Genomic DNA, 27,344 nt, shown 5'->3' on the forward strand with positions numbered 1-27,344 from the left:
CAGCTGAGTTCTTCCCAAACTCTAGACCACAAAATTGTGAGCAAAATAAAGCAGTTTCTTTAAACCACTAGTTTGGGGGTATTTGTTATGCAGCAATAACGTCCAGAACAGACAGCAACAGGTTTAACAACACAATCAACTGAAACTGAGCACACAAACCCATTAAGACCGGTCTAATTCAATGCCGGTCTTAACATCTGGACACTGTGCCTTCATTACTCCTACAGGCTGTCCTGCAGGTACTGTTGACCTAGTTCTGTACTGACTCATTTAACCTCTTTTTTTCAGGAGGTTTGTGACATGCTTCAGGCTACCTAGAAATAGGCTACAGCTGGGAATCTAATGGGAATGTTTGGGAGCTGAAAGGCCTCTGGAAGACCATCTTACAGATAAGATTTAAAGAGACCTAAGGCAGTTGGGGGCCTGGCTGTGGTCAGGAGAAAGAGCCTGACCTGGAACCAAGATGATGGTCACTTACACCCCTTTCCAGTCAGTAATCTCTTATCTGTCCCAATGCATGAGCTCAGTGATGGTATGGATAATACCAACTTTGCTCTGAAATATATGTTCTCTCTTCCCTGACTCCCACCCCCAACAAACTCACTCTTCTGACCGTTCTGTCTCATCTAATTTAAGATTATTTTAAGACAACCCAGGTTCTTCAGTTGACTGCATTTAGACCCAGTTCAGTTCAGTCGCTCAGTCGTGTCTGACTCTTTGCAATCCCATGGACTGCAGCACGACAGGACACCCTGTCCATCATCAACTCCCAGAGTTTACTCAAACTCATGTCCATTGAGTAGGTGATGCCATCCAACCATCTCATCCTCTGTCATCCCCTTCTCCTCCTGCCTTCAATCTTTTGCAGCATCAGGGTCTTTCAAATGAGTCAGTTCTTCACATCAGGTGGCCAAAGTATTGATGTTTCAGCTTCAACATCAGTCTTTCCAATCAATATTCAGGACTGATTTCCTTTAAGATGGACTGGTTGGATCTGTCCAAGGGACTCCCAAGAGTCTTCTCCAATACCACAGTTCAAAATAATCAATTCTTCACACTCAGCTTTCCTTATAGTCCAACTCTCACATTCATACATGACTACTGGAGAAACCATAGCTTTGACTAGACAGACCCTGGTTGGCAAAGTAATGTCTCTGCTTTTTAATATGCTGTCTAGGTTGGTCATAACTTTCCTTACAAGGAGTAAGTATCTTTTAATTTCATGGCTGTAATCACCATCTGCAGGGATTTTGGAGCCCAGAAAAATAAAGTCTGTCACTGTTTCCACTGTTTCCCCTTCTATTTCCCATGAAGTGATGGGACCAGATGTTATGATCTTAGTTTTCTGAATGTTGAGTTTTAAGCCAACTTTTTCACTCTCCTCTTTGACTTTCATCAAGAGGCTTTTTAGTTCTTGTTTGCTTTCTGCCATAAGGGTGGTGTCATCTGCATATCTGAGGTTATTGATATTTTTCACAGCAATCTTGATTCCAGCTTGTGCTTCATCCAGCCCAGCATTTCTCATGATGTACTCTGCATGTAAGTTAAATAAGCAGGGTGACAGTATACAGCCTTGACATACTCCTTTCCCTATTTGGAACCAGTTTGTTGTTTCATGTCCAGTTCTAAGTGTTGCTTACTGACCTGCATATAGGTTTCTCAAGAGGCAGGTCAGGAGGTCTGGTATTCCCATCTCTTTCAGAATTTTCCACAGTTTATTGTGATCCACACAGTCAAAGGCTTTGGCATAGTCAATAAAGCAGAAATAGATGTTTTTCTGGAACTCTCTTGCTTTTTCCATGATCCAGCGGATGTTGGCAATTTGATCTCTGGTTCCTCTGCCTTTTCTAAAACCAGCTTGAACACCTGGAAGCTCATGGTTCATGTACTGTTGAAGCCTGGCTTGGAGAATTTTGAGCATTACTTTGCTAGCGTGTGAGATGAGTGCAATTGTGTGGTAGTTTGAGCATTCTTTGGGATTGGAATGAAAACTGACCTTTTCCAGTCCCATGGCCACTGCTGAGTTTTCCAAATTTGCTGGCATATTGAGTGCAGCACTTTCACAGCATCATCTTTTAGGATTTGAAATAGTGTAACTGGAATTCTATCACCTCCACTAGCTTTGTTAATAGTGATGCTTCCTAAGGCCCATTTGACTTCTCATTCCAGGATATCTGGCTCTAGGTGAGTGATCACACCATTGTAGTTATCTGGGTCATGAAGATCTTTTTTGCATAGTTCTTCTGTGTATTCTTGCCACCTCTTTTGAATATCTTCTGCTTCTGTTAGGTCCATACCATTTCTGTCCTTTATCATGCCCATCTTTGCATGAAATGTCCCCTTGGTATCTCTAATTTTCTTGAGGAGATCTCTAGTTTTTCCCATTCTATTGTTTTCCTCTATTTCTTTGCATTGATCACTGAGGAAGGCTTTCTTATCTCTCCTTACTGTTCCTTGGAACTCTGCATTCAAATGGGTGTATCTTTCCTTTTTTCCTTTCCCTTGGCTTCTCTTCTTTTCACAGATTGTTGTAAGGCCTCTTCAGACAGCCATTATGCCTTTTTGCATTTCTTTTTCTTGGGAATGGTCTTGATCCCTGTCTCCTGTACAATGTCATGTACCACCATCCATAATTCTTCAGGCACTCTATCAGATCTAATCCCTTGAATCTATTTCTCACTTCTACTGTATAATTGTAAGGGATTTGATTTAGGTCATACCTGAATGGTCTAGTGGTTTTCCCTACTTTCTTCAATTGAAGTCTGAATTTGGCAATAAGGAGTTCATGATCTGAGCCACAGTCAGCTCCCAGTCTTGTTTTTGCTGACTGTATAAAGCTTCTCCATGTTTGGCTGCAAAGAATATAATCAGTCTGATTTCAGTGTTGACCATCTGGTGATGTTCATGTGTAGTCTTCTCTTGTGTTGTTAGAAGAGAGTGTTTGCTATGACCAGTGCATTCTCTTGGCAAAACTCTACAAGCCTTTGCCCTGCTTCATTCCATACTCCAAGGCCAAATTTGCCTATTACTCCAGGTGTTTCTTGACTTCCTACTTTTGCTTCCAGTCTCCTATAATGAAAAGAACATCTTTTTTGGGTGTTAGTTCTAGAGGGTCTTGTAGGTCTTCATAGAACCATTCAACTTCAGCTTCTTCAGCATTGCTGGTCGGGACATAGACTTGGACTACTGTGATACTGAATGGTTTTCCTTGGAAATGAACAGAGATCATTCTGTCGTTTTTGAGATTGCATCCAAGTACTGCAAAAAAGCAAAATGGCTGTCTGGGGAGGTCTTACAAATAGCTGTGAAAAGAAGAGAAGAGAAAAGCAAAGGAGAAAAGTAAAGATATAAGCATCTGCATGCAGAGTTCCAAAGAATAGCAAGAAGAGATAGGAAAGCCTTTCTCAGCGATCAATGCTAAGAAATAGAGGAAAACAACAGAAAGGGAAAGACTAGAGATCTCTTCAAGAAAATTAGAGATACCAAGGGAACACTTCATGTAAAGATGGGCTTGATAAAGGACAGAAATGGTATGGACCTAACAGAAGCAGAAGATATTAAGAAGAGGTGGCAAGAACACACAGAAGAACTGTACAAAAAAGAGCTTCATGACCAAGATAATCACGATGGTGTGATCACTCAACTAGAGCCAGATATCCTGGAATGTGAAATCAAGTGGGCCTTAGGAAGCATCACTATGAACACAGCTAGTGGAGGTGATGGAATTCCAATTGAGCTATTCCAAATCCTGAAAGATGATGCTGTGAAAGTACTGCACGCAATATGCCAGCAAATTTGGAAAACTCAGCAGTGGCCACAGGACTAGAAAAGATCAGTTCATTCCAATCCCTAAGAAAGGCAATGCCAAAGAATGTTCAAACTACCACACAATTGCACTCATCTCACACGCTAGCAAAGTAATGCTCAAAATTCTCCAAGCCAGGCTTCAATAGTACATGAACCATGAACTTCCAGATGTTCAAGCTGGTTTTAGAAAAGGCAGAGGAACCAGAGATCAAATTGCCAACATCCGCTGGATCATGGAAAAAGCAAGAGAGTTCCAGAAAAACATCTATTTCTGCTTTATTGACTATGCCAAAGCCTTTGACTGTGTGGATCACAATAAACTGTGGAAAATTCTGAAAGAGATGGGAATACCAGACCTCCTGACCTGCCTCTTGAGAAACCTACATGCAGGTCAGTAAGCAACAGTTAGAACTGGACATGGACTAACAGACTGGTTCCAAATAGGGAAAGGAGTATGTCAAGGCTGTATACTGTCACCCTGCTTATTTAACTTCTATGCAGAGTACATTATGAGAAACACTGGGCTGGAAGAAGCACAAGCTGGAATCAAGATTGCCGGGAGAAATATCAATAACCTCAGATATACAGATGACACCACCTTAATGGCAGAAAGTGAAGAGGAACTAGCCTCTTGATGAAAGTCAAAGTGGAGAGTGAGAAAGTTGGTTTAAAGGTCAACGTTCAGAAAACTAAGATCATGGCATCTGGTCCCATCACTTCATGGGAAATAGATGAGGAAACAGTGTCAGAGTTTATTTTTCTGGGCTCCAAAATCACTGCAGATGGTGACTGCAGCCACGAGATTAAAAGACGCTTAGTCCTTGGAAGGAAAGTTATGACCAACCTAGATAGCATATTCAAAAGCAGAGACATTACTTTGCCAACAAAGGTTCGTCTAGTCAAGGCTATATTTTTCCAGTGGTCATGTATGGATGTGAGAGTTGGACTGTGAAGAAAGCTGAGTGGTGAAGAATTGATGCTTTTGAACTGTGGTGTTGGAGAAGACTCTTGAGAGTCCCGTGGACTGCAAGGAGATCCAACCAGTCCATTCTGAAGGAGATCAGCCCTGGGATTTCTTTGGAAGGAATGATGCTAAAGCTGAAACTCCTGTACTTTGGCCACTTCATGTGAAGAGTTGACTCATTGGAAAAGACCCTGATGCTGGGAGGGATTGGGGGCAGGAGGAGAAGGGGATGACAGAGGATTAGATGGCTGGATGGCATCACCGACTCGATGGACATGAGTTTGAGTGAACTGTGGGAGTTAATGATGGACTGGGAGGCCTGTCGTGCTGGGATTCATGGGGTCACAAAGAGTTGGACATGACTGAATGACTGAACTGAACTGAACTGCATTTCAGACTCTTGTTGACTATGATGGCTACTCTATTTCTTCTAAGGGACTCTTGCCCACAGTAGTAGATATAATGGTCATCTGAGTTAAATTCACCGATTCCAGTCCGTTTTAGTTCACTGATTCCTAAAACGTCGACATTCACTCTTGCCATCTCCTGTTTGACCACTTCCAATTTGCCTTGATTCATGGACCTCACATTCCAGGATCCTATGCAATATTGCTCTTTACAGTATCAGACTTTACTTCTATTACCAGTCATATCCAGAACTAGATGTTGTTTTTGCTTTGGCTCAGTCTCTTCATTCTTCCTGGAGTTATTTCTCCACTGATGTCCAGTAGCATATTGGGCACCTACTGACCTGGGGAGTTCATCTTTCATTATCCTATCTTTTTGCCTTTTCATACTGTTCAGCCCAGGTTCTGGAGTTGATTGCATTCAGGTCCCAACTCAGCCATGTATTAGCTCTGCAGTAAGCTATTTAGATTTCCCATGTTTCAGCTTCCTTAGCTGTAGAATGTAGACATATTCCTCCCTGTTTTTTTTTTTTTTTTTTTTTCACATCTGTAGGTACAGCTTGTTAAGTTCCAATGAGGGACTGCACATAGACTATTTCTCCCAGTGCTGAAAGTAAAAGAAAGTTTTAGTCTCTCAGTTGTGTCCAACTCTTTGAAGCCCCATGGACTGTAGCCTGGCAGGCTCCTCTGACCATGGAATTCTCCAGGCAAGAGTACTGGAGTGGGTAGCCATTCCTTTCTCCAGGGAATCTTCCTGGCCCAGGGATGGAACGCAGGTGTCCCACATTGCGGGCGGATTCCTTACTGTCTGAGCTATCAGAGAAGCGGCACAGGGGGCACTAGATGCTGCTGAGTATCATGGAAATCAAGTGCCTAGAAACAGAGCTTTTGCTAGCGAGCAGGGGCTGTCCAAGGTGGTCACCGTGGCTGACAAAATCGCTATCAGTCAGTGGGGTAAATGGCATTTTCATGAGGAAAAACAATGCTGGTGCCTGGGCTTGCTGAGGAGAGAGCAGAGCTCCATAGGGATGGGCTGACCGAAAGGCCTCTGGAACATTTTCAGAGGGGCCTCTTGGTTGGGGAAGAGAAATTTATGTTCAACCACTTCCCTGTGGAAATAAAATGCTTCTCCTGATGAAAGGAAGTGCTTTTCTTCACTCTTCTCCCCTCTCTTCTACTTCCTTTATCTCTGCATGGCATCCCAACCCCAACACAGTGATAGATGATACAAGAGAAACCATATGAGCAAAACAAAAGGGCCTGCTGTCAAGCAGAGATGAATGGCGGCTCTCTGCCGCTTGCTTCCTCACAGCTGACAAGATTTTTGGCTCCCTCATGCTCTGGGATTTCCTCTGGCTTGTTTTCTTTTTTGCCTCCTTTATGACTCCCTCATTCCTATCTTGTCTGCGGGTTCACAGAACTTCCCATTCCTCACTCTCTCTCAGGCAGGGCGGTCTTTCCCCAGGCTGTCCACAGGGCCGCCTGGTGCCGGCTTCTGAATGGAGGCTGAGGGGGTGACTTCACCGTGGCTCCAGTGGGTCCCTCTGCAGTTTTAAGCCACCACACTCACTCACTAGTCTACTGGCAATGTTTCCCATGCGTTCATTTAAAATCTATTTTTAGCTGACCCTTTCAGAATTGCAGTATTGACTGTCCTGAAAGAATACTGCATTCTTGCACAGGGTAATAAATGCCAGTCGTAGTTACCCCCGCCAAAGTTACAGTAAATTTTTGGAGATGAACAATTAATGATTTATGATGTTTGTACTCAGTAAAGGATTTTAGTATATCTTGGGCTTAGACAACAGTATTGATTGATAGAGCCAGTGAGGAGGATTGAGTGATGATGGGGTTGGGTTTTTTGGCAGACTTACTGAGCTTGTATAAAGTATTGTTCAATTTAGTGCAACAGGATGTTGAAGCATATACAAATAGAGATTTAATTGTGAAATCTATAAGAAAGCTGTTCTAAACAGTTTGGGTTGTCCCTTAGGCTGGGGGTTCGGGTGGGAACAGAGTAAGGGAGAGACAGACTACTCATGTCATCAGAGATCTGGCTGGAAGTAGATTGAAGAATTTACATCAAGATGCTATTTCTTTGTTTTGTTTTTTCCCCTGATGTAGACTGTATTTAGGAGTCTTTATTGAATTTGTTACAGTATTGCTTCTCTTTCATATTTTTGTTTTTCTTTTTTTGGCCCTGAGGCAAACTGGATCTTAGTGGCCCCATCAGGGATTGAACCCATAACTCCTGCATTGGAAGGCGAAGTTTTAACCACTGGACTACCACTAAAGTCCTAAGATATTATTTCCTTTGATTTCCAGAAGCAACACAGTGGAGCACAAGATTTGGTGTCATTTTAAAAAATGTCACCGTTACTGTCTCTTTGTTTTATTTATTCTTCCATTAATTTATCCACTCACTCACTCACTCACTCGTTCAGTGACTAATACCAAGCACCAAGCATACAAAATGCAGGCAGACCTCATTTTACTGTACTTTCCTTTATGGTGCTTCAAAGATACTGGTTTTGTTTTTGTTTTTTTTTTTTTTTTAATTGAAAGTTTCTGATAACTTTAAGCAGGCTTCCCCAGTGGCTCAGACAGTAAAGAATCTGCCTGCAATGTGGGAGACTGGAGTTCGATCCCTGGGTTGGGAAGATCCCCTGGAGAAGGGAATGGCAACCCATTCCAGTATTCTTGTCTGGAGAATCCCATGGCTGGAGGAGCTTGGTGGGCTACAGTTCATGGGATCACAAAGAGTAGGTCATGACTGAGTGATAACTCTAAGCAGGTTTCTTGGTGTCATTTCTCCAACAGCATTTGCTCACTTCATGTCTCTGTGACACATTTTGGTAATTCTTGAAGTATTATAAACATTTTCACTATCATTATATTTATTATGATGATCTGTGATCAATGATCTTTAATGTTACTATTGTAATTGTTTGGGCACCATGAACTCTGCCCGCTGTGCCCATGTAAGACAACAAACTTAACCCAATAAAAGTTGTATAAGTTCTGACGGCTCCACTAACTGGGTGTGCCCCATCTCCCTCTTTCCTGGGCTCCCCTATTCCCTGAGAAATAATAATATTGAAATTAGGTCAATTAATAACCCTACAATGGCCTCTAAGTGTTCAAATGAAAGGAAGAGTCATACTTCTCTTAATTTAAATCAGAAGCTGTTGATATAATAGAATTGATCAAGCTTAGTGAGAAGGCAGGCTGAAAGCTGAGATAGGCTGAAAAATATGCTCCAACCCTGGTTAGCCAAGTTCTAAATGTAAATTAAAACTTCTTGAAGGGAATTAAAAGTGCCAGTGAATACATGAGTGGTAAGAAAGCAAAATAGCCTTACTGCTGATACACAGAAACTTCTAATGGTCTGGAGAAAACATCAAACCAGTCACAAAAAAGATCACTGTAACTCACTTTATTGCAATATTCAGTTTATCGCAATGATCTGGACCCAGATCTGCAATACGTCCAAGGTGAAGTGAAGTGAAAGTCACCCAGTCACCCTACTATTTGTGATCTCATGGACGATACATCCACAGAGTTCTCCAGGCCAGAATACTGGAGTGGGTAGCCTTTCCCTTCTCCAGGGGATCTTCCCAACCCAGGGATAGAAGCCAGGTCTCCCACATTGCAGGTGGATTCTTTGCCAGCTGAGTCACAAGTTTATACAGGAAGCTTCAATTGTACTGCTGAACCATCAGCAGAGCAATTGTTAAGTCCAAAGACCTCTTCAGTTATTCTGGCCTCACTTTCTAGGTTGTCCACACAATCTTCTGGATATAAATGCTCTTCTAAGGTATCAAGATCCCCAGTCTCCTCCCCAACCGTATTTTCTCCCCACATAGCTTCTTCCCTTTGCTCTCCAGGATGTATCACTTCTAGGGGTCTATTCCCAAAGACTTCAAATCCTCACCTCCTGAACAAAGTCTGCATCTGCCTGGCAGAGCCATAACTTGGATTATTCCAAGCACCCACTTCTGCCAGTTCTGTTTCCAAACCTGACATCTTACTGGAACTGCAGAATTCTGCATCCAATTGATTCTTCCTAGAAGTATTCTGAGGCACGTCGTCTTTTGCTCCCAAGTTTCTTTCTCATCCTTTAACAATATATTACCTTCAAATGGATCTGGAATTCAAGCTCTTTTTCATTTACCGAGGAGTCATCTAACCAGCTGTCACCCTGCCTTTCATCAAGGCCACAAGACCACCCCTAAATAGGGGGCTTCCCAGGTGGCTCAGTGGTAAGGAATCCGCCTGCCAATCTAAGAGACTCAAGTTTGATCCCTGGGTTCGGAATATCCCCTGGAGAAGGAAGTGGGAACCCACTCTAGTACTCTTGCCTGGGAAATCCCATGGACAGAGGAACTGGGCAGGCTACAGTTAATGAGGTTGCAAAGAGTTGGTCACAACTTAGCGACTAAACAACAACAACATCCTCTAAATAGCTCTAATAGATGTGTATCTTTCCAACACAAAAGGCCATCGGATTGAGGGGGATGTATTCCACTTATTTTTCCCACTAGTATGCACAGGACTACAGAAAGACTGAACCCTGAAATACAAGCCAGTTTTGCAATACAAACCTCGAGACAGCAGGTGGGCGACATCTTGCAGGACACCAGCCTGCAGCCAATGCCGGTTGGCTCAGGACTGAACTGACTTGGCAGGTTAGACTGGGACAGATGGGCTTCCATGTGCCATAGGGTAGGAGGGGGCAGGGGGATGACGTCTATTAATTTGTTTTCTTTGAGGGATTTGTAAAACTGTAGCCATGACATTTCACTACCATGGTAGCAGACAGATGAACTATTTAAGAGTGCAGAGCTAGAGGGAAATGACAAGAGCAGTACTGAACCTGTAGACCCAACTCATCACACTATTTGAGCAGTGAAGATGTGTCCTAACATTTGGGGCACAGATCCTACTAGCTCCTGGTAATCACTCTTACCATCATTCAGCAGATACTTCTAATTCTCTATCCATCTGGATAGGCCAAAGTAAGAAGAGTGAAATGGCTCTGGCTTGTGTCTGACAATGTTGGTGTCTCTGAGTTCCATTCATTAACACTCTCCCCCGCCATGGCTTACTCATCAATGACACAATGGATTTGTAATCTTACATGTGGCAGGACATTTGTTCTCATTATCTTAGCATTTTAATCTCATTAGGAATTGATTTGTATTCTTTTCAGTGAAGACTCTACTGACGTGAAGTGTGTGTGTGTGTGTACACGCGCATGTGAACAAATCTAGTCCCCAGTTTATGTGGGCATGGCTGGCAGTCCATTTATGTGATTCAATGGCTCCAGTGATGACAACATTGGATTGGCACCAACTGTCCTTGCCAAAGTCCTCTACATACACCAGGTGACCAGAACCTCTTTCTAGGGACTGTGATGGTTAATTTCAGGTGTCAGCTTGACTGGATCAGAGGCTGCCCAGCTAGGTGGTTAAATGTTATTTCTGCGTGTGTCCAGGAGGGTGTTTCTAGATGAGACAAGCATTGAAATCATAGACTGAGAAAGCAAATCATCCTCCACAGGGTGGTTGGGCATCATCTAATCTGTTTAAGCCTCGACCAGAACAAAAAGCCAGAGGAAGGAGGAATGTGTCTCTTTTTTCTCCTTCACGGTGTGAGCTGGGATATCTCTTCTCATCTTCTCCTGCCCTCAGGCTAGCATTTAAATCATCAGCTCCCTTGGTTCTCAGGTCTTTGGACTCTGACCCAATTATACCACTGGCTTCCACTAGCAACTCCGGGGCTAAATGACTTTGGAAAATTGGGTGAAGCTGTCTGCATGTACTATAGCTGGGATTCTTTTCTGTGACAGAATTGGTATGATGTCTGTGAGTAGCTAAAATGTTGCATGCAACTTGAATAATTTATTCTGTTTCTGAAAGTCCAATATTTTATTATAAATAATTTAATTATATAAAATATAATAGTAAATATTATATAGTTTTGTTTGGTGACTGGACACTTAAAAAGCAATGTGTCCTCCTTACCTGATGGCTGTGCAAGCCTGTCTGTGATTCAGAGTTTTGTAAATAAACTAGCCTGCAGTGAGAGGAAAACATGATCTTCCAACCAAATAAAATATGTATATATTTTAATATATAATATTTAATATTACCAATAATATTTTACATATAATAAAACAATATTATACAACCCTTCAAAATATGTTTACACTCAGACATTATATGTTTCCATGAGCAAAAACCGTATTTTGGATTGTTGTTTAGTTGCTCAGTCATGTCCGACTCTTTTGCGACCCCATGGACTGTAGCCCTCCAGGCTCCTCTGTCCATGGGATTCTCCAGGCAAGAATACTGGAGTGGGTTGCCATGCCCTCCTCCAGGGGATCTTCCCAACCCAGGGATTGAAGCGATGTCTCTCACATCTCCTACATTGGCAGGCAGGTTCTTTACCACTAGTGCCCCCTGGGAGGCCCCCTAAAACAGCTCAGGTAGGTATCATTCTCCCCGTTTTGAAGAGTAAGGCCACTTATTAGGGCTCCAGTAGGCGATATACAGTCTAGCAAATGGCAGAGCTGTCCTTGAAGACAGCTCTTCTGACTCCTGGTCCAAGCAATACTTTCCCACGACACAGGACTGCCTCTCTGACAAGTTGATTAATTGTCCATCTTGGGTAGAGAATGGTTTAGAGAGTGTGGAACAGATTTGCTTCATTTCCTTGTTCTCACTGGTGATCAATATCTGCTGAGCAATGATGTCTATGCGAGAGCCAGTGGTTGTAAGAAAATGAACACAGGAAATCAATAGTGTGGCCGCGGTGGCCTAGAGAGGGTAGGTATGGTCAGATCATCACACAGCTTGCCACAGAAACTCGGGCACTGTTGAGAGCGGAAGGAGCCATTATTAATTCCACTGGGCCAGCAGGGGTCAACTGGTGTTCTCCCAGAGAAACTAGATATTTGGTCACCTTAGACACCACAGTACTGAGGGGAATAGTATGGTGGAAACAGAGGAGTTAAGTGTTGAGAAATAAATTTTCTTTTTGGTCAAACTACTGATTTAGTTCTTCTCTCCTACTGGACTGAGAGCTCCATAAGGGCAGGCATCCTCTTGTTTTTGTTTTTGTTTTTTTTTCAGTGCCCAGCACCTGGTAGGTGCTCAATACATCAGTCAGTGAATTGACTGATACTTGGATTTTCTCTTGGGTGCCTGAAAGTGAGCACGTTCAGAACAAAGCTGGAGGTGAATATAAACAGTAGTGTTATATGATGACCAGACACTTAAGAAGCATTGTGGTCCTTCTTAGCAGATTCCCTTGCAAGCCTGTCTGTGATTCAGAATTTTGTAAATAAATTAGCCTGCAGGGAGAGGGAAACATGACCTTCCAACCCAGTGCTCTAGTGCATGAGGATATATTGACAAAGAGATGAAGGAATATATTTCCTGAGGCCCTTGATGATGAATAGTCCACATAAATTACCCAGCTGGCCCAGCTGGGCTTTTGCACCACTCAGCATCAATACCCTGGGGGCAGTTCTCTTCTGTTTTCCCCTTCATTTCTACTGAGTATGTCCACCTTTATATTTCTCACTGGTTTTAATTTCAAGTTTGTCTTCTGCCACTAGCTATTAAAAAGAAAACACACACATGCACAGGCACACCCTAAAAATCATACCACCAAAGAAATAAATAACCGAAAACAAAGATAACTGTCAACTGTTCTTCAAGGAAGTTGCTGGATTGAAGGAAGTTTTGATTAACGGAAAACAGTGCAAATGCAACTGACCTTAAAGATTCACATAATGACCCAAGTCATGGCTTTGAGCCCAGATTTCAGACCACCTAGTAGTTCACAAATGGTGTGTTGGCTGGACATTCCCTTTGACTTTTTGGGTCATTCAATGGGCTCCTTGCTCCATAATTATATGAGGGTGGGAGTGACAGTGAATAAGAAAGAAAGAAGACAGACAGACAGATAATAGAGGTTGTCCATAACGGGCGCGCTTAAGCCAGTACTCCTTTTGTTTGGAATTTAAAAGTTTGCTAGAGGGTATTTCATCTTCCTGAATCTGATTAGAGCTTTTCTATTTACCTTAAACATTATGAAACTATTTTCCAAGCTTCTTACTCAATATTATGAAATGAGATGGATGCTACAGTATGGAAATTTAGCTAAGCAGCTTCCCCAGAAGCCCCAGGAAGAGAGTGGAGCAGTGATTAAGGGAAAGGAAGCCTGCTATTAAGTCAGCCACAACAGTGGATAACCAGTGTTAATACTATAGGGAAACTGGGGGAAGTGATCCCTCACACTGAGTGCTGAGGGAGCTGGGGTGTTTATACACCAACTTCCAAGAGTCATCACCTGAGGGCTGCTACTGGCAGGTATTAATTGCCTGGTCCTCTGGGCCTGCTGAGTCCCAGGCTACAGTTTTCCTTAGTTAGAGATGAAGCTCTATGGCACAGAGATGCAGCCACTGAGAGCTGGAAGTCCAGGCTGGAACACACTGTCACCGTTAAGATATAAGAGACAGGGCTTGGGCACTACGAGCAAAGCCCAAAGCATGATGGTGCTATTTCTAGAACGGTATGTATCTGATAATCAGAGAATGATCAGAGTTTAAAGGACCTCTTTGTGGGGGAAGCCACAAAAGAGCAGCTGATAATCTGGGAAGCATGGAAAGAAAGAAAGTGAAGTCGCTCAGTCGTGTCCGACTCTTTGCAACCCCATAGGCTGTAGCCTACAAGGCTCCTCTGTCCATGGGATTTTTCCAGGCAATAGTCCTGGAGTGGATTGCCATTTCCTTCTCCAGGGGATCTTCCCAACCCAGGGATTGAACCCGGGTCTCCCGCATTGTAGACAGATGCTTTACCGTCTGAGCCACCAGGGAAGCATGGAAGGGTCCTTTAATCTTTTAATGCTCTTTAAAGGTTCTTTAATGCTCTAGTCTTTTGGGGTTGTACCTCCTGGGTAGGATCAAGCTATTTGCAGAAAGTTGGCTACAAAGACTTCTAGCTGCCATGTGAGTACACATGGTTTCTAGGGGGAAGCATGATATTACTGTCCTTAATTGTGGAATATTATTTTAAAAATTGGCCCCAGAGGTCCAAGCAACAGTCAACTGTCTTTCCAGCTTGGTTCCATGCTGTCCTGTGCTGTGGCTTTGGTCCCTTCTTCCTTCAAGGCAGGTGCAGACATCCAATCCTGCTGCATCTTCCTGCTAAGCTCAAGGCAGATGCACAGACCAAACCTCTGTATCTGGTTTGTCACGGGAGATGCCTCCCACTGAGCATTTTCCTGTGTTCACTTCCTCCAGGTCTGACTGGGAACTGTTACAGACTCAATGTTCTATGTCGCCTGAATATTCATGTGTTGAAATCTTAACTTTCCAATATGATGGTGTCAGGAGGGGAGGCCTCTGGAAGGTAATGAGGTCGTAAGAGTGGTGCCTTCATGATGGGATTACTGCCCTTAGAAGAAGAGATGTGAAGAGCAGACTCTCTCTTCCTCTCCCCTGCTTCCCCTGCCCATTCCCCACTTTGTCTCTTTGCCACATGAGGATACCCTGAGAAATGGCTATTTGCAAACCAGGAAGCAGATCCTCACCAGACACCAGATCTGTGGGCACCTTGATCCTGGACTTTCCAGCCCCCAAAACTGTTAAGAAGTAAACATTTGTTGTTTAAGCCATCCAGTCCATATATGCTCTATTTGTTACAGTAGCTCACACTAAGACTGGAGCATTGATTGAATATAAATTTCAGAGTAAAAGATAACCTGCGGTTCATCAACTTAGCCTTTTGAGGAGTAAATCTCATTTCTTTCTTCTTCTTCTCTCTCTTTTATTCTTCTCTGAGAGACCCCTGAGGATCTCTGACATCAAGTAGACTGTGGCCTCTAGAAAACCCGGCCAGACTTCATGACTCCACCTAGTGAGCTGGGCCCTAGTTCTCTGCAGGGAGCTCAGATGCTGCTGAGGGTCTGAGAGTCTCAACATTTCCCTAAGGCTTGTGGGTTTACAAACACAAAGGCCCACCCAAAAGCACAGGGCCCTCAGGTGCAGTGTCTCTCTTCCCCTGGAAGGTTAGGTTTATTTTTCTGGAAATCTAAATCACATGTTTCCATTTCACTGACACCAAATTCATTAGCAATGTTGTTTCCTTGCAGCCTTTTGAAGTTATGAGAGCCTTATGGATGGATTGCACAAATGTTTATTTTTGTGCTTTCATTCTCAAGCGTGCCTCATTTTCTCACAGCTAGAGACCCTGGGGCCAAGAGACTGGAGTCTGTGCGTGTTTGAGGCCCAGGGGCTTCTCCACTCTTCAGACCCGGCTGAGCTTCCGCTGTCTGCTCTCCTCTCTTAGCCTTCTTCCTGCTCCTTGTCCTCACTGTGATTGGGCTCCTGGGAATTAGTATGAAGATTGTGTGAGCACTGATCTTCCCTTCTGGGAAGGTCCTGCTTTAAGCTTCTTACCCTAGAGAACACTCTCCTCCTGGAAAATGAAATGTGAGCATATATTCCAGGCAATTCCAGAGCTGATCAAAACAATTCACAGTGGAGCTGGTGTTCCAAGTCATCCCAGTAGATAAACTATCTAAATATGTATCTGCAAAACTGGGCCAGCAGCTCTCTGTGAGCCCCTGAGGCCAGGGACTAGATCTTATTAACCTTAATGTTCTACTGGGTCCAGGCAGTGCTTGGTGTATTATAGGCGCTTGATATTTAAAGATTAAGAGATGACTACTCAGTAGTTAAGAGAGATCCACATAAACATATATGATTATAAACACATCATACTCATGCATATGTTCATATGTGTTAACCTTTCAAATTAGCATGGCCTGATAAACCCATGTTCTAACATGAATCAAAGTGGGTTTTTCCCCCAATATTTAGGAAAATAAAAGCCCTTTGTCTCCCTGTAATGCAGCTATGGTCTGAATGTTTGTGTTCCCCCTAAATTGATATGTTGAAAACCTAACCCCCAAGGTGATGGTATTAGGAGGTAGAGCTTTTGGCAGGTGATGAGGTTATGAGACTGGAGCCTCATGAATGGGATTAATGTCCTTGTAAAAGGGACCCCAGAGAACTAGCTTGTCCCTTCCTCCATGTGAAGATACAAGTCTGCAACCACAAGGTGCCTAGCCCTGACCCTGACCCTGACCTGCTGGTACCCTGCTCTCAGTCTTCAAGCCTCCAGACTGTGAGAAGTAAATTTCTGTTGTTTATAAGCCACCCAATCTGTGGTATTTTGTTACAGCAGCCCAGACAAAGACAAATGCGTAGCATTAAAAAAATCTTAATTATATAAACACGCAGGGTCTGTTACAGTGAGAAAAGCTGAACTCATTAGAGTGATGCTCTAGCCCTCAAACACACATTGAATGTTCAGAAGTCTAACACAGTCACCTTCTGTTTCTCATTTGCATTACAGTCCTGGCAGGTGAAGAGATCAGCGGGGGGCAGCTTCCTACCTCCAGCTGTTCAGGGACCCAGGTGATGGAGGCTTGGCCATCTTCAGCTCCTTGAAGTGAAGTGAAGTCGCTCAGTTGTGTCTGACTCTGCGACCCCATGGACTGTAGCCTACCAGGCTCCTCTATCCATGGGATTTTCCAGTCAAGAATACTGGAGTGGGGTGCCATTGCCTTCTCCAGGGGATCTTCCCAACCCAGAGAACCTGGGTCTCCCGCATTGTAGGCAGATGCTTTTACTGTCTGAGCCACCAGGGAAGTTGTGGCTCAGCTCCCTGGGGATTACCTATATTCTAGCCATAAAGTAAAGAGATCATGGAGGAGCCCCACAAAGTTTTCTGAGCAGCCCAAGACGTGACATCACTTCAGTGGATGCTGCATCAGTGTGCTGGGTCACGTGGTGGTGCCCAGATGCATGAAGGTGGTCCCTGGCTCAGTAGTCACTTGCCAGTACCAGTACCAGCTCTACTGAGGGAGAGGGAGTGTGAACTTGGGGGAACAACGGTCTCTCTCTGCCACAAAAGCCAAGGAAAGTTCAGCCCAAAGTCCCCAAAGGGATGGCAAAGCAGGTTCCCTTAGCCAAGCATTAAGATGTCATAAGAAACAAGGGCTTGGGAATGGATTGTCCCTAAAGACAGACCTTCTTCCTCCCAGCACCCCCAGCCTCGCAGACACTGTGAAGCAACATGAAGCACAGGAATCCATCTTCAGGGGAGGGGGTTGTATGTGTGTGGGAGAAGCTGTTCCCCTTGGGATATGAAGTGCCTCCTCTAGTGACTGTTTCTATTTAAGAACATTAAGAAGCATGATCTAAAGCATACTATTTTCTTTTTCTTTTATTTCTAGGAAATTGTTTTTAAGCCAGTGGAAATGCAGAGGATAAAATAAAACTGATATAGGCCTGAATTTTCAAAATGATTTTTAAGAATCCTCTCTGTGTCTAAGTTGATCTTTAAACCCACAGTCTCAGATCTGGTTGAATATTTGATAGAAAGTGGAAACCGGAGGTGGTGGCTGTTATGGTGGTTTTTAGACTACAACACATTCCCTTCTGCTCTCTAAGTGGGTTATTCGTCTTCATACATGAATGTCAGGTAACCTGAGCAAGACGCAGTAGAGACACAGAGCTCACAGGTGGCTAATAATGATGATGTTTCAAACAATGATAGGAGCTAAATTACTGTGCACTTGCCAAATGTCAGGCATTAACTTCAGTACTTCACAGAGAAGGGCTATTTGTGTCTTCCTACGTTAAGTACTCAAAGATTATTTGACAGATGGAGAAATTAAGGTCCAGAGAGATTAAATGATTTTCTCCAGGTTATACATCTAAGAAAGCATGACCCAACTCCTCATCCACTTCCCATAAATGACCGAGAAAGGCCCACTAATGCCCAGGGCTGCGGGATAACAGGAAGAAATGGCTCAAGTAGTAATAGACATCTGGCAGTAATAAAATACGGATTTTGTTTTTACCACACTTTGCTTTGCTTGCTTTTAAAATTTTGGTACCATGTGTGCTTTATACATTACAGGACATCCTAACTGCCTTCAGAAGCAACTTCATTAAAAAAAAATCCATCTGAGAGAGTGAGTTAGTGGGAACAGATCAAGTGGTAGCTGTTTGTTGTCATTTTCATGGAAATAAAAGAAGAAATTCATTTAGAGCAATAGGGACTAAAAGCTTAGGGCAAGGTACAGAGGCATATTCCTTTGTATTTGCTTTTCTATTCTTAGTCAACAAGCTAGGAAGAGAAGGGAGCTTCATCAACCTGATAAAGAGCATCTATGAGAAACTAACATACTACTAAACAGTGAGAAACTGCAAGCTTTTGCCCTAAGATCAGGGACAGGACAAGCATGTCTGCTCTTGCCACTTCTGTCAATCTGTACTGGTGATTCTAAACAAGGCAATAAGGACAGAAAAAGAAATGAAAGGCATCAGATTGGAAAGGAAGAAGTATTTCCTATTTGCAAACTCTATTTGCAGATGATATGATACTTTAAATAGAAAAACCTAAGGAATCCATTGAAAAACTGTTGAAACTAATAAGTTCAGCAAGGCCTCAGGATACAAGATAAATATATAAAAACGATTGCAATCGTATAAACTGGCAATCAACACTCAAAAACGAAAATGAGAAAACAATTTCATTTACAAATTGCACCAGAAAGAATGAAATACTTGAGAATAAATTGAATAAAAGAGATGCAAACTTATACACTGAAACTATAACATATCATTGAAAGATATCAAAGAAGACCTAAATAAACGTAAAGTCATACCACGTTCATGGATTGGAAGATTTCATATTGCTAAGATGGCAATATTTCCCACACTGGTCTATGGATTCAATACAATGTTTACCAAAATCCTAGCCACATTTTTTGCAGTTTAAGACAAACTTATATTATAATTCATATGGAAATGAAATAGTCCCAGAATGACCAAAAATAATCTTTAAAAAACAGGTTGAATGACTCATACTTCCCTGATTTCAAAACTTACTATATATATATATCTACAGTGATCAAGACAGGGTAGGGAATTCCCTGGCAATCCAGTGGTTAGGACTCTATACTTTAAATGCTGTGGCCTGGCTTCAATCCCTGATCAGGGCACTAAGATCCTGCAGGCCATGCTGCAAGGCCAAAAAAAAGGAGAAAAAAGTTGTACATGATTGTTTGCAGCAGCGTTATTCATAATAGTGGAAACCACCCAAATGTCCACCTGATGAGTGGATAAACAACGTGAGGTATATGAGCATATTGGTCTATTATTTGGCCGTAAAAAGAAATGAAGTACATGCTACAACATGGATGGGCTTTGAAAACCTCATGTCAGGTAAAAGAAGCTTGTAACAAAGGCCACATGTTATGAAATGTGTAAAAGAGACAAATCTATAACGACAGAAAGTAGTTCAGTGTTTGTTGGGAGTCGAAGGGAGAGAGGAATGGGGAGTGACTGTGAGTGGGTTGCGGTTTCTTTGGGGTGTGAGCAGTATGTTTTGAAGTTAGCAGTGAAGCTTGTACAACTTTGTAAACACACTGAAGACCACTGACTGTACACTTAAATTTTTTTTAAGTATTTCCTTTGAAACTACAAAATATTTCCTAGGGGAGGAAAAAGGAGGGTACAAACAACATTTGCTAATGCATTCTAAGTCCTTTGGGTTATTTTGTTCCTTAAAATACTTGCCTGAGAAAGTCTCAGATTCCTTTAAGACAAAGGAGTCTGGTAGAGTTTTGAGGGAATTATTCATTTGTTATTATTGTCTCTTACTTCCCCAAAGGCCTTCAGTTCACAGATGTATTGGACCTGATGGGGCCCAGCAACTTTTAACTTTCACTTGGGAAAAAAAAATCTTTTTACTGTTAACAAGAGTCTGAGTTGGAAGGTGTTTTGGCATAGTCAGACAATCAACTGCCTGATAGATGAATCATAGCTGTGAAACTGATGGCAACTGAATCACCTAGACTAGTTATTTCATTCTGCAGAAAAAGTCTGAAGGACAGTGACTTGCCTCTGATTTCCTGGCGAGCTGGAGGAAGTGCCCCTCCTGGCTTTAGATCTCCTTCTCCAGGGGAAGGCATTCCCCACACCCCACTCGCTCTGTGAGAACGACAAATTCAGGACCAGTAAAGCAAATAGCCCACACCATGATTTCAACAGATGGAATTTAACACAGAAAACTGGTGACAAAGGTGTCAGAAGAGTTGAAAAGCCCACAGGGCAGGGTGAGGCAACCCAGAGATTAGCAGCACCTGGCAGCAGCTACCACCCTGGGGCCAGAGGCACCGAGGACAGAGGTGGGAGCCTGGACCACCAGCCTGCCATGGGCCTCAGGAGGAGGAGCGAGGTCATGGGGGAACTGGATCCACTGGGGAGGTCTCCTGGAAGCAGAGGAAGAGGGGAAGAGGTCCTCTGGTTTCCCCCCTCCTCCCCCTCTGACCCCTTCTCCCCTCCTCCCCTACTCTGACCCCGTCATGACTCCGCTGGCTGTCTCCAAGCAGGAAGCTGGGGAGCCAAGAGTCCTGAGAAATGTACAAGCAGAGAACAAATCTGAGAGCAAATATGCAAATGATGTGTGTAGGGGTTTCTCAGAGGAAATTACTAGCATCTTTTAATCTTTCGTTCTGCAAAAAATATTTACATTAATTAAAACAACAGGAATGAATTTCTTTTAGATCCTCAGGCAGGGGAGAGGAAGCAACATTGAAGGCGAAGTATTATTAGGCTATATCAGGACGTTCACAAACTAATTTAGTTTAAAAATGTTGATTTCTTCCCTGAGGACAGGCTAATGAAGTAGGTCAGGATTCTTATTTTAGAGGCAAGAAAACAGGGCCAAGGGAGAAGGTGTCCCTGGCTGAACTCTGAGACCCAAGGCCCAGGCCTGAGTGTGTTAGTGGGGCAGGCTTTGTCCAGGGGGCCTCAAATCAGAGGGCCAGGACCCTCACACCAGCATCTGCCTGCAAAGCCTCATCCCCTCCTACCAACAGGTGGTGAGGGGGTGGGAGCAGCCTTGGACCTGAGAAGACCTGAACTCTCATCTTAGTTCTACAAACAAGGACTGTGTCCAGAAGGTGCTTCTTCTTTTTCAGTCTCTGTTTCCTCATCTGTAGAACTGGGAAAAAACCTTTTGACTCTTCCCACCTCTGAAGGAGGTTAAGGATCAAAACCATCCTGGCTTTGGGAAGCGGGGGTCCATCCACAAACCTAAGTCAGCATGATCAGTAACTAGCTTTATCTATCGCGGAAACAGGAGCCAATTTCACCACCAGAAGCTGTACTGGTTTTCTGTGTCCCGTGTTGCCTATTTCCCAAAACGCAGGTATGTTACAAGCTGAGATACAGTCTGCACACTGAGGGGCAGATGGAGGATCCACCGGGTCTGCATTTACCCAGTGAGAAGCTAGTCTTATTGGGAGGATTTTGACTTAAGGATGGTTGCAGCTTTCTTCTTGCCACTATGCAGCCATTAAATCTGTGAGGTTGGAACATCAAACATACTTCCCCTAGATTTGGGCAAAGATCTCCCCAAAACTAAAAACCGAAGAATGACATTTTAGTAGCTGAAAAGATTCCTCCAAATCCATAAAACCCACTTGCTAAACGATGTTTCTGGGGTCTGAGCAGAATCCCCATCATTATTCAGAAATAAGAGAGCAGTACATTCCAATTGTCTGGCTGTCCATCACTGAGGTGACCAGAGCGGGGTTTGCTGGTTTTCTGAGTTCCAGTTTGGGACTTAGCCAGGACTTCACAGCACACCACATCCTTCCTCTCTTACCCAAGACATCTCAATACTACTACTAATAAAACTGTGGTTTATTTGGCATCTATCATGTATAAGTCACTTTTAAGAGTTTGTTCTCAATTTACTAAAACTTTGCATAGTGGCAATATCACACCCATTTTACAAGACAGGAAACTGAGGAGAGACAAATGATTTGCCTGAGGAGGAGCCGAGATTCAAGTTCATGATCCTCTGACATCAAAATCTGAGTAGTACCTGCTCTACTGCCCAGCACCTGTGAGTCATCTCACTGCTGTCAACCCTTTCTAGATCCTTCTCCCTGAGCCTGACCGAGTGACTTTACTTCTAGCAGGGGAATGTGATGGAAAGGTCAGCATGCTACTTCTGAAAAGCACTGCACCTTGCTCCTTGCTCTCCTTCTGGGTATTTGCTCTGGGGTGAGCCAGCTCCCATGTTGTGAGAACACTCAAGCAGCCCTATGCAGAGTCCACATGACAAGGAACAGTCAGGGAGGAACTTCCCCAAGGGGGAGCCATCTTGGAAGTGACCCTGCAGACCTGTCAGGCCCAAGGTGACCACAGCCCCCAACAACATCTTGACTCCAGCCTGGGACAGACCCCACACCAGAATCACTCAGCTAAATGCTAATTGACCTGTAAACACTGTGTGAGATGGTAAATGCTTATTATTGTTTTAAGGCACTAAACTCGGGGTCACAGGGGTAATTTGTTACACAGTGGTAGCTAATTGATACAATCTCCTCAACCTATTTTATAACTTTCTTGCATTTTTCTCTCCTACTGACCTTTCCCTAGTTTTTTTTATTTCTTCAGAGATTTCCTTGATTGTATCTTCTGCCTTCTTTTAATTTCAGCTGTCATGTTTGTAATTTCCAAAGGTTCTTTCTTGAAGTCTGATGGTTTCTTTTTTGCCCATAATCTATTGTTTTAAGGGTCTTTTCTCTCTGAAGATGTTAATGATTTTTTGATATTCCCTACCCACTTTTTGTATTGTCCCTGACTCTTCTGAGCCCCCACCTTTTTTCTGTTTCTTTCTCACGTTGGAAGTTGTCTTTGAACGTCTGCTGCCTTCCTTGTCTGCTGCATTTAGGAGAGAGGCAGTAGAAAAGGCTCTGGAAACTAGCAAGACTTTGTGAGGTCCGGAGTTTGCCAGTTAGTGATTACGCTGTAGGATAGTGGCTGGACCACAGCTTCTTATTGTAAACACCTCAACATCAATATTTAATGCTTTTTTTCTCGTTTAGTTCTTTGAAAATGGGTCCTCTGACCTCCTGCCTTGAGGGTAACCTGGCTGTATGGTAAACATAGTTGTCTGGACATTTAACACAGCATTACTCAGACAGCCAAGAAACATGTTTTTTTCTGATGGAAAAAACATTTTCCATCAGATCCAATTCTGCATCTCTGGCCTCCCATACTATTTAGGGAGAAGATGAAAAGTCTTTGTTTTTATCCTGGCTGAATAATCCCATTCAGGTCAGTTTCTCTCGATAAATGTTCCAGTTTTCGGGTCCCCGCTCCCAGTGCCTTCCTGAGACTGTGTCTGGATTTCTCAGAGAAGGGCTGGGATGTTGGTTAAAGGCTTTGGATCTGTGTGCTGCCATCTGTGCCCTCACTGCTCTCTAATTAAGACTGGCGGATCTGGATTTGCCCTGGGTCTGCTGTCCACTGAGATGCCAGTCTCTTTTGGCCTTTTGAGCGATTCTGTGGCTCCAGCTACTGGGTTTAATGGTCCAGTCGTTTGCATCTTGGTTTAGGATCCCAGCATGCCATCACCAATGTGTCCTGAGCCAAGGCTGTCAGCCCACTAACCCCGTGTGCTATACCGAGGCACACAGAGGCCTGCAGGATCTCTGTGCTAACAGACTGTGAGGGTTCAGGAACATGGTCTTGGGAATCCCCAAGAGGCCCCTCCTACCTAGCAGTACTCTAGGCCCACGTGGGGCCTAGCTTGCAGGGGCCCCCAGGCTGGGCAACCATGAACCCTGATGTTCTGCTCTTTCCATTCAACCCATTTAACATGCCCTATTTCAGAATTTCAGGGCAGAATAGCAAAAATAGAACACAAGCCTCTGCCTACTTCCCCCATCTCAGTTCCCCACACTCTTTCCCTCTTCTCCAAAAACAGCAAGTGATTTGCATTAATTAATTTCTTGCGACTCAAAGACCATCCCCAAGTCTCAGATCCTCCAACCCTCAGTGGTATCCCTCTCCCCTCTCCTTGGGGCCAAAATGGTGAATGATTACAGGGAGATTTTTTTGAAGAGCAGTCCCCTATCAAGGACTTCCCTGGTGGCTGAAACGGTAAAGAATCTGCCTGCAATGCAGGAGACCTGGGTTTGATCCCTGGGTGGGGAAGATTCCCTCAAGCAGGGAATGGCAACTCACTCCAATATTCTTGCCTGGAGAATTCCATGGACAAAGGAGCTTGGCGAGCTACAGTCCATGGGGTTGCAAAGAGTCAGACACAACTGAGCGACTAACACACACACACACACACACACACACACAAAACCCCCTGTCAAATGGGTTCCCCAGGTGGCTCTCTGATAAAGAATATGCCAGCCAATGTAGGGTGCAATGGAAATGGCAACTCACTCCAGGATCTTGCCTAGAGAATTCCATGGACAGAGGAGCCTCGTGGGCTACAATCCATGGGATCACAAAGGCCAACGTGACTGAGCACGCATGCACACACCCCTGTCAAACATTTATGTTTTCCATGTAATACAGTCATGCTGTAAAATGAACACCCACTGAGATAAAGCTTTGCTGACACACACGGAATTTCAGGGCCAAGGGATGTAAAGAATACGGAAGCTTTGGGTGCATATTGTCAATTGTTGAGAGGGAGTAACATAATAAGGCATTATCCTCCATTACAATAGTGTGGTTACCTTAATCTGATCAGTAGGAAGCAAGCATGGATTTGAGTGAGCTTCTAAACCTGTCCATAGAGGAGGAAGCACAGGGGAGGGGAGAGGAGTAAGGGAAAGAGCTCAGTGCCCTGGAAACTCAGTGGCCAAGACCTGGGTTGCTGTGGAAAACCGGAGTTGAGGAAGAAAAGTCAGAGGACACCAGAAGCCCTAAAGGGAAGGGTGGGCGCACTTCTAGTCACAGTCACCACTAAGGAAATAGCCAGAAACTACAGTCCAAAGTGAATGTGAATTTTGGACTCATGTCTTAAAACAAAGCTCTTCTTAGTTACTTCAGAGGAAAAGAAATTTAAGGGGAAAAAAAACCCCACCAAACTCATATCTTCTTGTCTGACACTCTGCTCATTTTGTTCCTTAAAACTTGCCCAGCAATGAGTCTGGAAATCATTTACGCCTCAGAGTGACCCTAACAGTGGTCTTGGCCTCCAGCCAGTCTCTGAGCTTCGGCAACTTCCTAAAGTATCGAAGACTCGGCCCACTTTTCTTAAGTAATGCTGATGGGCTCAGGTCTTGACTCGGTAAACTTGGGGGATTTCTTGCTCTTTGACAAGAAACTGTGACTTTAAGCCTCAGACTACTTTGGGGAAACCCACATGTGCCAGCGGAAACAAATCAAATCAGAACCTTTGGAGTGGGGCCCAGGCATGTGCATTTTTAAAATGCTCCCATATATATGCATGTATGCATGTATTTGTGTGTGTGTATATGTTTTGTTTAACAGACTTCTAAAAAATATTTATTTAGGACTGCGCTGGGTCTTTGTTGCTGCATGCGGGCTTTCTCTAGTTGCAGCGAGCAGGGGCTACTCTGCTGTGCACAGGTTTCTCATTGCAGAGCACGGGCTCAGAGCACAGGCTCAGTGGTTGTGGTACATAGGCTTAGTTCCCCCACAGCATGTGGGACCTTTCTGAGCCAGGGATAGAACCGGCATCCCTTGCATTGGCAGGCAAATTCTTAACCACTGGTCCATCAGGGAAGCCCTTGATAGACCTTTTTTTATAAAGAAGTTTTAGGTTTATAGAAAAACTGAGTGGAAATTACAGCAGGTTCCCATATGCCCTCCTTCGGCTCCCCTCCTCAGTTTCTCTCATTACTAACATTTTGCATTAATGAGGTATGTTTGAAACAACTGATGAGCCAATAGCCAATATTAATATATAATATTAATTGAAGATGATGGTTTACATTAGGAGTCACTCTTTGTGTTATATTGATACACTCTATGAGTTTTGACAAATATAAAATGACAAGTGTCCATCAATACAGTATCATACAGAATAGTGTCACTGCCCAAAAAATGCCCTGTGTTCCACCTCTTTCTCTCTGTCCCTCCCTCCCCCCTGCACCCTTCTATAGTTTTCCAGGATGTCATATAGTTGAAATCATACAGTATATAGCTTTTCACATTGGTTTCTTTGCCTTTATTGTTCGGTCGCTAAGTCCTGTCTGACTCTTTGTGATCCCATGTACTGCAGTGTGCCAGGCTTCCCTGTCCTTCACTATCTCCTGGAATTTGCTCTCTTAGCAACATGTATTTAAGGTTCCTCCCTGCTTTTTCATGGTTTGATAGTGCATTTTTACCACTGGTCTCAAAGGCTGTTACCTTGAGAAATTCAGCTCTATGGATCATGAAATAAGTGGAAAACACCCTACTGTATCATCTCTGCAGACATCTGTCTGAAATGCACAGCAAGTCACGAGAAATGGAAATGGTCAGGCTGGGTTCAGGCCTCCTAAGGTGGAGAGACTGGGCAGTCACATGAACTGACAGCAGGATGGGAGGCAGAGAGGAGCCTGTGAACAGAGTGCTCGAGCTGGGATGCTTGCCCGCGACGCTGGGGCTTGAGGATTCTGCCATTTCTTGCCATGAACAGGCGCCGTGCCCTCCACTGCCTGGTCAGCATTTGTATTCTTTTTTTCTCATAAGCTTGGTATCTCTTCCACAAGCTGGGATTCACTGACTCAGGATTTCTTTTTTAAAAATCCAATAGGTGTGAATATTTCACTATTCTGATCGAGTGGGAGTAGGGAGCCATGTTTATGTTAAAAGTAAAGTGATTTTAATAGAATGTAGACCGAAAAAGAAAAGGAGGATAAATACTTGGGTCCTCCTACTTACAGCCGTAATATGGCTCCCTAATCTAGCCCAGCCATGGTGGTCACAGAGGGGAGGGCAGTATTTGTGAGGCCGGGGTTGCCTCAGTAGCAGTAATGGCCCACGAGGAGCACAGTCCTGGAAGTAGTAGAACTTTCTCCTGTGTAGGGATGGGTTCACCTCTCTTCAGTCTTGGCGACACTCTGCTGGTGACCATCACGTCTTTGGTCCCAGTGACTTGGCGCCGAGTAGAAGTCTCTGAAGGTACCTGGAAACACAAGCTCTCTGAGCTGCCAAGCAGGATGGTCACCCAGAGGACCAGTCTCTCTGTGTGTCACGAGGTGACTGTGACAGTCAGGGCCGGACTGTTTAGAATCATTTTTAC

This window comes from Bos grunniens, chromosome 13 (assembly GCF_055505025.1).
Source record: "Bos grunniens cultivar Pamir isolate PY7600 chromosome 13, Bosgru_T2T1.0, whole genome shotgun sequence".
NCBI lineage: Eukaryota > Metazoa > Chordata > Mammalia > Artiodactyla > Bovidae > Bos > Bos grunniens.